At 43.5% G+C, this 12521-nt stretch overlaps 1 protein-coding gene across 1 annotated transcript in view; it reads right to left on the bottom strand.

Annotated features, from left to right (window-relative positions):
- Positions 1-11646, bottom strand: part of NCOA7 (nuclear receptor coactivator 7) — a 172141-nt gene extending 160495 nt beyond the window's left edge. Inside the window, exon 1 of the mRNA XM_077162816.1 lies at positions 11626-11646. The gene's annotated coding sequence lies outside the window, so the exon portion shown is untranslated. The remainder of the gene's footprint in view (positions 1-11625) is intronic.
- Between the last annotated feature and the right edge of the window lie 875 nt (positions 11647-12521).

The raw sequence follows: 12521 nt of genomic DNA, 5'->3' as shown, positions 1-12521 counted from the left end.
GTACCCACTTAGACCTTTCGAATCAAGTAAGAGTACTACTTCTTCTAAAAATAAATTAAAAACCAACAAAAGGCATGAAGGTTATCAGTGAGAGATGCCTCTATGAAAAGCCCCTTCCCCCCTCTCTCTCTCTCCAATCTCCCTGCAATGGTTCAAGTTACACTTTTGAATTCAGATTATTTTTGTCCCAACGACTGGCCCTTGAGAAGACCCAATCGCTCTGTTGACCTGGGTGACAATCATCAAACTTAATTTTGGTATTGTGTATATACAAATAATTTTACCTGGATAAATTCAACCAACTTAACAATAGGTTGTTTTGCAGGACTGAATTATGATCCTCACAAAAACCATGCTTAAATCTTAATCTGCATTCCTGCGGGCATGAATCCATTTGTAAAAAGTACCTTCCAAAGATATTATTAGTTAAGGTGTGACCAAACCTAATCAGGGGCTCTTAATCCTTAGGACGGAGGCTTAGGAAGAGAGGAAGCTCAGACAAATGAAGAGCCAGAGGAGGGAGACGAGGCTGAAAGGAGGCAAGGTGGGCAGAGGTCTGGGGAACCCCTGAACACTGCTGCCAGCATCTTCATTTTGGACCTCAGGCCTTTTAAACCAAGAGACAACAAATGCTTGCTGCTTAAGCCAACGGGCTCTGTGGTGTGTGTCACAGCAGCCCAGGCAAACCAAGTCAGCTGTCAAAGCACCCAGAATAAAGGATATATGCTCAGTTAACTAAGGGGTTTAGCTTTTAAATGTTATGGTAACTACAACAGACTCAGAGAAGAATTTTTATCTGACTATCAAAACAAAGATGCATCAATAAGTCACAGTGTGAAGAAGGTAGCAGTTGCATTCCAGTGCAATGAGGCTTAGGCTAGTTTGGACTAGTCTTTTGGGTAAAGATGATATTTTTTTCTATCATATGAAACCTCCTGCTCAGGCGAACATAATATATATAGCAGGTACCCCATAAATATCTGTTCAGTTAAATGACATTGAACAGTTTTCCTAACTTTAAATGAGTGAGAAATGGACTCACTTAATTAACTCCAATAAGTTTACTAGTTAAAAAATAAGTGAAATTTAATTTTGCACAATTTTGCATGTGGCTATATAAATTCAAATATCTAAACTTGCAATATTGGTTTAAAACATCTAACAAATCCAATTAAACTTGTTAACAATCAAAAACTTATACGTCCAAGGACTTCCAGGAAGATGGCTGAATAGAGTAGCTTGAGATCAGCCCTGCTCCACAGAAAAGTTAGAGAAGGGACAGGAGGGCAACTGAGGTGGTGATTCGGGAATGCAGCTGACCTGGGTGAGCCTTTTGCAGCACATGGGGCAGCCCTGGTTGCAGGGGCCGAGGAACTGAGGAGCAGAGAGCTAGAGCCTGGCAATGAGGCACGGAGCCCACGAGTGCATAGACGGGAACAAGGAACTAGGAAGTAAGCCAGGCCGCATTCCTTGGGCGTGCTACCCTCACCAGCGCAGCCCTGTGACCTGCGACTACCCCACACCCCACACACCCGAACCCCATCACCTGCTCCCATTCCCTGTGCTCCAGGTGCCCCCACCCCACCAGCCCCCAGTGTATGTACCTGTCCCCCACCCCCACCCCAAGTGCAGCCCAACCCACCTCTCCTGCACCCCTCCTGAGCACTACCTCCCCTCCCTGTTCCCTGCAGGCTGTTGCCAGTGCATAAAGGTTCCAGGGACGAACCTCCATACCTAGGCTACTCCCGCCCCACCCCCACCCACAGTGTTGCACAGCCTCACCCCGCCCTCCCTGAGGTCAGTGCATCCATTTACGGCACTCCCAGGCCCATGCATGCGCCTGAGCCACCAATCACATCTTCAGCTCTGGGAAACCCTTTACAGCAGTCCTAGAACCATGCATGCACAGAGCCCTCAGCCTCACTTCCCAGCTCTGAGAAAGTGCTGACCTGCGCAGCCAAGTCACATCTGCCCCCAGTCCACAAAGGCATACGCTAACCTGCTGCCACAGCTCGACGTATGTGCACAAAGGGTCCCGGGCCTTAGACCAGCACATATCAGTGTTACGTCCCTGAGACTGATGCACCCACACAGCTACATCCTCTGTGACCGCTGGGTGCCCAGGTTCACAACCACCAGTGTAACATCCTCAACTTGTACCCATACCTGCCCCCGAAAAAAATCACTGCACTGAGCACCCACCCCGTGCCTTGCTCTCTGCTGTACAACCATCCCGCAAACACAAGACCTTAGACTACTAAAAGAAATCAACTCCCAAAGTAAATCAATCAAGATATTTACATGCCATAAAGACAGCAGAAGATCACTAAGCATGTCACAATGCAAACAAATATAGCCCTGCCTAATGACCAAATTAAAACACCCGAGGAGACACAGATGTTGGAACAACAAAACAAAGATGTTCATACAACTCTACTTAATAAAACACTAAAAGGAATTCTGCCAGCTGGAAAAAAAAAAGACAGGAGAGGGAGGTCTGGAGGAGAGCATAGAATTAAATTACCACTAAAGGTAACTTAAAGAATACAAAGAGTAAGAAGGAAAAGAATATATAGATCTGAAAAACAAAATTAAACAGATAAGATGGCGGAATCAAGAAACGCCTTTTCAGGAATAACTCTGAATACTAATGGACTAAATTTACCATTGAAGGATACAGACTGGAAGAATGGATTAAGAAACACAATCCAATTATATACTGCTTACTAGAGACTCATCTTAGACACAAGGATACAAACAGATTGAAAGTGAAAGGATTTGAAAAGATTTTCCATGCAAGTAGTAACCAAAAGAAAGCAGGAGTATCTATACTAATATTGGACAAAATACACTTTAAATGTAAAAATATCATAAGAGACAAAGAAGGACACTATATACTAATTAAAGGGTCAATTCACCAAGAAGATATAACAATCAGCAATGTTTACACTCCCAGTCAAGGAGCTCCAAAGTACATGAGACAGACATTGGCAAAACTGAAGGGAGTGATAGATGTTTCAATAATAATAATAGTAGGAGACTTCAATACACCACTCTCCTCTATAGATAGAACAACCAGAGAGAAGATCCAAAAGGAAAAAGAGAAGTTAAATAACATGATAAATGAATTAGAACTAATAGACATATATACATCACTGCACCCCAAAGCACAAGGATATATTCTTCTCTTGTGCTCAGAGAACATTCTCCAGGATAGATCATATGCCGGGGTACAAAACAGGTCTTTATAAATGTAAAAACACTGAAATTATTCAAAGCACTTTCTCTTATTACAATGGGATGAAGCTGGGTCTCAATAACCACCAAAGAACAAGAACATTAACAAATATATGGAAATAAAATAACACACTCTTAAACAACCAATGGGTCAAAGAAGAAATTGCTAGAGAAATCAACAGCTAACTGGAGATGAATGAAAATGAGAATAACATCAGAACTTATGGGATGCAGCAAAGGCTGTACTGAGAGAGAAATTTATTGCTGTAAATGCCTATATTAAAAAACAAGAAAGAGCAAATATCGAGGACTTAGCAGCATACCTAGAAGAGCCTGAAAAAGAATAGCAAACTAACCCCACAGCAAATAGAAGAAGAGAAATAACACAAATTAAAGCAGAGATAAATGAATGGGAGAACAAAAGCACAATAGAAAGAATCAATAAAACCAAAAGTTGGTTCTTTGAGAAAATCAATAAAATTGACGGGCCACTAGTAAGACTGACAAAGAAAAAAAAAGAGAGAGGATGCAAATAAACAGAATCAAAAATGAGAAGGAGTGCATTACCACAAACCCAAGAAATAAAAGAAATATTAAGAGGATACTATGAACAACTACAGGCCAACAAACTAGACTACTCAGATGAAATGGACAAATTCCTGTAGATACATAAATGAGCTACACTGACTCAGGAAGAAACAGAAGATCTCACAAACCAGTCACTAGTAAAGAGATTCAATAAGTAATCAAAAATCTGCTTACAAAGAAAAGCCCAGGGCCAGATGGCATCACAGGGGAATTTTATCAAACATTCCATAGAGAACTAATGTCAATCCTGCTCAAACTTTTTCAAAAAATTGAGGGAAAAGGAACTCTACCTAACTCATTTTATGAAGCTAATTTCATTTTAATATCAAAACCAGGTAAAGATGCTATAAGAAAGGAAAAGTACAGACCAATCTCCCTAATGATCATAGATATAAAAATTCTCAATAAAATATTAGCAAATCGAATCCAACAGCACATTAAAAGAATTATACGTCATGACCAAGTGCGGTTTATACCAGGAATGCAAGGATGGTTCAACACAAGAAAATCAATTAATGTAATACAGCACATTAACAAATCAAAGGGGAAAAAAATCACAAGATCATCGCAGTTGATGCTGAAAAAGCATTCAACAACATTCAGCATTCTTTTCTGATAACAATGATCCAAAAGGTAACTGTCTCAAATAGGAATCAAAGGTAACTACCTCAATATCATAAAGGGAATATATGAAAAACTGATAGCCAGCATCTTACTCAATGGAGAGACTAAAAGCTTTCCCCCTAAGGGTACAAGACAAGGATGCCCACTGAAACCACTGTCACTCAACACTGTGCTAGAAGTTCTAGCTAGAGCAATCAGGCAGGACAAAGAAATAAAAGGTATCCAAAGTGGAAAGAAAGAAGTAAAACTCTCATTATTTGCAGATGATATGATACTATACTTGGAAGATCCTGAGAAATCTACAGCAAAGTTACTTGAGCTGATAAATTCAGCAAGTTGGCAAGATATAAAATTAATGTGCAAAAATCAGTAACATTTCTATACATAAGCAATGACCTAGCTGAGGAGTCAGTTAAGGGAAAAAATCCATTCAAAATACCAACTAAAAGAATCAAGTACTTAGGAATGAACTTAACTAGGGATGTAAAGGACTTGTATACAGAAAACTACATAACACTGCTAAAATAAATCAAGGGAGCTCTAAAAGGGTAGAAAGACATTCCCTGCTCATGGGTAGGAAGGATAAATATAGTTAAGATGTCAATTTTCCCAAATTGATCTACAGATTCAACACAGTACCAATAAAAATTCCAACAACCTACTTTGAAAATTTGGAAACGCTAACTACCAAATTCATCTAGAAGGGAAAGAGACCCCAAATAGCTAAAAGCATCCAAAAAAAGAAGAATGAAGTGGGTGGATTAACACTCCTTGACTTTAAAACCTATCATAAAGTCACAGTGGTCAAAACAGCATGGTACTGGCACAAAGATAGAAGCACTGACCAATGAAATACACTTGGGAGTGCAGAAATAAACCACCAAATCTATGGTCAACTGATTTTTGACAAGGCCCCCAAATCCTCTGAACTGGGACAAAATGGTCTTTTCAATAATTGGGCAAGGAAGAACTGGATATCAATAGCCAAAAGAATGAAAGAGGACCCCTATCTTACATCCTACACAAAAATTAAGTCAAAGTGGATCAAACACCTAAATATAAGAACTAGCACCATAAAGCTTCTAGAAGAAAACGTAGGGAAACATCTATAAGACGTAGTAATAGGCGGGAGTGTCGCAAACTTTACACCTAAAGCACAAGCAACAAAAGAAAAAATAGATAAATGGGAACTCCTCAAAATCAAATGCTTCTGTACTTCAAAAGACTATGTCAAAAAGGTAAAAACGCAGCCAACTCAATGGGAGAAAATATTTGGAAATCACATATCAGACAAAGGTTTGATTTCCTATATATACAAAGAAATCATACAACTCAACAACAAAAGAACAAACAACCCAATTATAAAATGGGCTAAAGATATGAATAGGCATTTTTCTGAAGAGCAAATACAGATGGCTCAAAAGCACATGAAGAGATGCTCATTTATATTGGTTATAAGGGAAATGCAGATCAAGACTCCAATGAGATACCACCTCACACCTATAAGAATGGCTGCTATTAAACAAACAGGAAACTAGAAATGTTGGAGAGGATGTGGAGAAACTGTGATACTTATGCATTGCTGGTGGGAATGTATAATGGTGCAATTACTATGGAAGACTGCTTGGCGGTTCCTCAAGAAACTAAATATTGAGTTGCCCTATGACCCAGCAATAGCACTACTTGGGTAAATAGTAGAGGAGCTGAAAGCAATGACACAAACAGACATTTGCGCACCACTGTTCATAGCAACATTATTCACAATTGCCAAAAGATGGAAACAAACCAAAGGCCCATTAACAGAGGAGTGGATCAACAAAATGTGGTATATACATGCAATGGAATACTATACAGCAGTAAGACAAAATGATATCCAGAAGCACATGACAAGATGGATAAGCCATGAGGACATAATGTTAAGTGAAGTTAGCCAGACACAAAAGGATAGATACTGTATGATTCTACTTTTATGACCAGCATGAAGGTATAATCAGGGGCATATAATACAGAATATAGGGGATTTAGAGATACGTAAAGGTAGAGATGGTGAACCATTAGCTAATGAGGTTGTACTCCAAAGTAAGGGAATAGATAGGAGTGAAGGTGGTTTTCTAGTGGGCCTGTAAGTAATACTATCATATTAAGACGAACAAGATTGAAAGGGGTTTATAGACCTACATGTCCCACTGATTAACACTAGAAACATGAATTAGTTCTTCCAAGAATTACTTCAAAGATATGATTCTTGTATAAAGAGTGTTTATTTGGTCTAGAACTAAAATTTTCTGTAGTGCATAATCTAATTCAACCTATCTGTATAGCTCATTTAAACAACTGAAACACACAAGGAGCACAGAATAAGAAAGAGTTCCTTTAATTCTGTATAGATTATTGTTATGCCTGGATACATCCTAGAGTATACTAAGCAGATAATCAAAAAGTGTTGGCAAAGTCCCCTGAGGTATGGGAGAAAAATACGGAACTATCAAACCTTACTATCAGGGAATCCCCTGATACTGTGTCAAACTTTAGGGACACCCAAATCAATAGGCCATGCCCTCGATCATGAGGCTAACTCTTGTGAAGCTTATGTGGGGTAGCGGAGAAGCTTAGACTACCTACTACTATAAGAGCTACTTCTGCAAGGCCTCTTTTGTTGCTCAGATGTGGCCTCAGTCTCTGTAACCCCAACTCTGCAAGTGATATCACTGCCCTCTCCCCTACATGGGACATGACATCCAGGGGTGAAAGTCTCCCTGGCAATGTGGGAGATGACTCCCAGGGATGAATCCAGACCTGGTACCGTGAGATCAACAACTCCATCCTGACCAAAACGGAGAAAAGAAGTATAATTAATAAAGTATCAGGGGTGGGCCATGGTGGCTCAGCAGGCAGAGTTCTCACCTGCCATGCCAGAGACCCAGGTTTAATTCCCAATGCCTGCCCATGCAAAAAAATAAATAAAGTATCAGTGGCAGAGAGAGTTCAATTAGAGTTGAGAGGCTACTCCAGAGGCTGTTCTTACGCAAGCTTCAGTTAGACCTTGCTACCTATCACAACCTGCCAACCCCCAACCAGGACCACTCCAGCCAATCCTAAAGAACATCTAGGGCAATATATGATTCCACAAGGGTTCCATGCACTGCAGTAAATTTCTAGAAACCGACAACCTCCAGATGGGTCCCTGGTCCAGGTAAGTCCTGGAACCTAGCCCAGCCTCTCCAGAACATCAGATAGTTCCATCTCCCTACTCCTTATTAGTGACAGACCCTTCCAATATGAAAAATTAAGAATGGCCATAGCCCAAACACCCCTAAAAGAGAGGGGTGGAAAGAGCAAAGGTGATGGCAGAGTTATACAGAGAAGACAGGATTTGACAAATGAATATGAATGCTGAATCATTAAATTGATATCTCTTTTAGTCTCTAATATTTCAGAGCAGCTAGAAGTAAAAACCTAAAATTGAGAAACTGTAACCCATGTCAAACTCTGAAATACGTTACACAACTAATTGTAGGGCTGTGCTTTGAAATTTATAGCTTTTTTGTGTACATGTTATTTTTTACAGAAAAAAGAAGGAAAAAAAGTCAGTTGTGATGATAAAAAAATATTTAAGCCCTCTAACCTCCTATATTCTGGAGCAGCTAGAAGGAAAAATATGAGAGGATCATATGGTAGCCCATGACAAACTCTGGGATCTGTCCTGAAACTACTTATTGAAGAGTGCTTTGAAAACCATTGTTTTTTTATTTCCTTGCTTTGTATATATGTTATACTATACAATAAAAAAAGTTAAAAAAAAAAAAACTTATATGTCCAGAGATCAGTTATGCAAATGTTTTTATTTATTTTGTTTGTTTATACTTTCCCTTACTCCACACAGGTGAGTCAGTTTAAAATGATAAATTCAATAAAATGTAAAAATATAATTAAACAGAGGTCAGAATTTAAAAAGAGGTAGAAGAAAAGCTTAAGACCACAGGGAAAGGTAGAACACTGATATTAGGTCATAGGTTTTTATATGATTATTCAAATGGAGTTGCAAATTTGATTCTCTGTTTCCTAGTTACCAAAGCAGAAAGGGAAATACAATGGAGTATCTGATTCATGTTCAAGTGGGGAAAAAAAAATACATATCCACATTAATCACTGAGGGAAGTAAAGCTTCTCTTGATAAGCATTAAGAGCTGGATGGAACTTCTCGCCTGGATCTTCAATAGAACTCTAGCAGGGACAGGACTTAACCACATCTCTAAAGTCAGGGAGGTCTCTTCCGACTCTTTATTAACAGAATCCCAGGGCAGCACACAACGGGAGGTGGTCAAACATGCAAGACATGGTAACTAAAGTACACAGTTTCTGCAAATCTGCCCAGACTTTTGTTCTAACTCTAGCAGGAGAGGAGAAAGAGTAGACATCATGGCTTTTTTCCACCAGCCCTTTATAAGCATCATTTCTCTCAATTACGCTTCAGATCAAATTTGCAAGCAGGCAATTCATATTCTCTGGCATGTGCAAAAACAAGGGCATTCTGTTCTATGGTTGAGGGGAGTGAGTACACAGTTATTCTTCAACCACCCCGTATGCCTGGAATTCAAGGTTATACAAATTTACGTCTATTTTTCTGCAACCATAACAGTTTTGGTTCCAGCCTATGTGAACCGAATTGATCCCACTGGATGCAAACAAAAGAAGAGAAAATCATGGACTGAGATTAAAAGAGGATGATATATAACATTTAGCAAAGAAAGGATTGAGGTTTCTACAATAAAACCTTGGGAAAGGTACAGAAAGAGCAGATAGTGTAAATCAGGGTCTCAGGATTGCCTCCCAGTTGTGTGTGCCAAGGCTGAGCACTGGGGACTCTGGGGCAGGACCCAGAAAGTGAGTCTTCCAATCACAGAAACACTGTGCATTTGGATGGAAGAAACATATAGGAAAAAATGTCTCTTCCATTCTGAAATTACGGACCACTCTTATTTTACAGTGCCAGCACACTGTAAGCACTCACTTTCTATCTGTCACATGAACAAATAAGTGTTTATTAGGTGAAACAAAGCAATAGGAGCTTGCTGTAACTATAGGGGATGGCTCTGCTGAAAAGTTTAAAGCAAACAAGGGACAGCAATGTATATTGATTGCTCTGTATTCCTAATCACAAAGTCAAAATATGTAAAATGTAATTATCTTTATTTCATAGGACATTTTTGCTTTGCTTTTTTTTTTCAAAAGTTCCCTCTCACCATTAGTTCTCCCCATATTGCTACCTTTTGCAAAAAGTGGTATTTCCAACACAAACAGGTTGAGAGGGAACAGTAATAAACTGTGGCTTGCCACAGTTTTTTTTAAATAAATGTCTTATAGAGACAAGGTATTAAAATGGCCAAAAGAACAAAAGAAAATAACTGGACAACTCTGGGACAATTTTGTTAAGAAAAGAGACTGAAAAGAAGTTAATACTGACTCATAAAATTTGCTTGGCAGGAAAACAAAACAGGGAATATCATAGTGCAAAAACAAAGCAAGATGAGGTATGTAGTTACCCTTGATTTTCTGTAAAGACCACAGAGAATGTTAAAGCAGACAGGCACTACCTCCTCTAAACCCCTCATTTTACGACTACCATGGTGATCAAACCTGAAATATCAAATATGAAATGCTTATATACTGAGGAAACCCCATACAGCTCTAATCTGTTAACTATACTAAGTATTCTGAATTATTTAAAACTCATAGGCATTTCTAAACGTTTTATTTTTACCTTTACCTGTAATAAAATACATTATAACTAGATCAAGCCAAAACCACTCAAATGTCACTTACTAACTCTATCACTGTTAGCTCAGAGTAACTAAGAATTTTCTTTAAATCGTGAATGATTTCCTTCATTGCGTTTCAGAGAATTGTGTTTGAGTAAAAGGGGGTTGAATACCAATAAAAATGGAAAATTTGAAAGATTAGACATGAAATTAACACATCAGAAGTTGGGAGGTATAACTCATTTATATAAACACATTACAGAAAGACAGCATATGGGCCTAAAAATATCAAAATACTTACGTTAAAATAACTGAATTTGACTATTCATATAAGGAAGCAATTTTTTAAAATCCACTTACATTTCAATGGTTACAGAACAGAAAAATATTATTTTACATATTTTGTCTTTTGCTGAAGCTTGAAACACCACTTGCACATTCATTTAACAAGTAACTGATGAGTGCCTCTGCACCAGACGCAGGGTGGGGGTGGGGGGGTAGAAGATTCTGCCCCGTTGGAGTTTATACTGATTCATCTTCCAAAACTCTCAAACTGAAAACGTTCATATAAAATTGGAGCTTACAAGATCCACTTTCAAAACTCTAAGCCTCATTGCATAATGTAAGAAATCAAAACAGATGGCCTGGGACGAGATCATCCTATCAAAAGCTCTGAGATAGGAACTTCTCCGCTTGCGGAAAAAGAGAAGGACCGCAGAACCAGGTTCTCAGAAATATAAACCGTGCCCGCGGCCGGGCGCTCGGCTGAGCGCAGACTGCCGACTACCGGCGCCGGGCTCGGCCTTCCAGCAGGTTCTCAGCGCCCGACACCTGCTCGGGGCTTGCCCACCCCCCGAGCGCTGGGCTTCCAGCAGGATCTTCTCCAACCGGCCCTGAAACGCTGACTGTCGGGGTCGGGGCCGTCGGTTTTACAGGCACCGGTCACCCAGCACTGACAGCGCGCACATCTCCCCAGCGCCCTCTCACACAAGGCTCTGGGTGGTTACGTGTCTGGGCTAAAAAGACGGGAAGAACGCATTTGCAACCCCCGCCGAGGCAACACTGACCTATTTCCCCCCGAGCAGCAGAAAATCCCACGGTCTCCGCGGCCCCCGCCCGCGCCGCCCTGTCGCCACCCCCCCACCCCCGCCCGCCGCCCTGTGCGTCCCCACACCCGCGCCCGGGGGGTGGGCGGGAAAGGGTCGCGCTCTCCTCCATCACCGCTCGGCCTCCCCAGCGGGAAGGAGGTTTTCAAGTTGGTGGGAGTGGGGTGGGGTGGGGGGCTCTCGGGGCGCGCCAAGCGCCGCTAACACCCTCCAAGCACGGCAGGAGGCGAGTTTGGCGGATCCCGACCCCTGCCCTAACCCAGGGGCAGCACCGGCGGCGGCGAGGGCTGATCTCGGCCGGACCCACCTACCTAGAGGGCGAGGGCGCGGGCTCCTCGGGTCCCGGCGAAGGGGTGAGGGCGCGCGCGTTCCGGGCGGCGGGGGCCTGTGGCGATCGGCGCGGGGCAGCGCATCCTCCCCGGCGGCCGGAGGGAGCGGTCGGGGGAGGACCGTGCCCCGAGGAGGAGCGGCGGGAGGAGGCGGGGGCGCCGAGGCGCGCGCCCCAGGACTCCGCGACCCGAGCTGCGGGAGTCGGCGGCAGCGGGCGTTCCTCGGCCGCTCTGGCTGCTGCGTCCGCGCTCAGGGCCCGGGTCGCCGCGGGCTCCCGGGCGGGAAGCGGGGGAGGCGCGCCGCGGGGCCCACGCCCGCCTCTAGCCCCGCCCGGCCCGCGGCGCACTCGGCGCCCCAGCCCCGCGGCGGGGGCCCGGCAGCCTGGCGGCCCGGCTCGGCGGCCCGGGCTGCGGCGGCCGCATCCTCGGCGTCCGGAGGCCGCCCCCCACCCCACCCTACCCCCGGGCCCAGCGCCCCCGACTGCTGCCGCCCCCGCCGCCCCGGCCCGCCGGCTCCGCCCCGGAGAGCTGCGCGCGCGGCCTCCGCAGGCCTCGGCCCATCGTGACGCTTCCCGGGCGCCAGCGCGTCGCTGCCGGGGCCGCCCGGCTGCCGAGCCGGGGAGGGTCTGCTTACCTCCGCGCGGGCCGCAGCCGCTGCCGCTCCCGCTGGCCCGCTCCCCCACCCCCCCACCCTTCGATGGCCGTCAGGCTTCGGGAGCAGAGCTGCGGTCACCGCGTCTCCCGGAGCTGTAAAGCCCCTGGAGCCTCCTCCAGCCCGGGGACCGCTGGCCACAATAAATTCATCTCTCTGGCTCTGGTTCCCTTCCGGCAAAAGGGGCGAACCATCTCCTCCCCCTTCCGCGCCCTTCCCCCGGCCT

This window comes from Tamandua tetradactyla, chromosome 5 (assembly GCF_023851605.1).
Source record: "Tamandua tetradactyla isolate mTamTet1 chromosome 5, mTamTet1.pri, whole genome shotgun sequence".
Lineage (NCBI taxonomy): Eukaryota > Metazoa > Chordata > Mammalia > Pilosa > Myrmecophagidae > Tamandua > Tamandua tetradactyla.
This window is presented reverse-complemented; position numbering and strand designations above follow the sequence as displayed.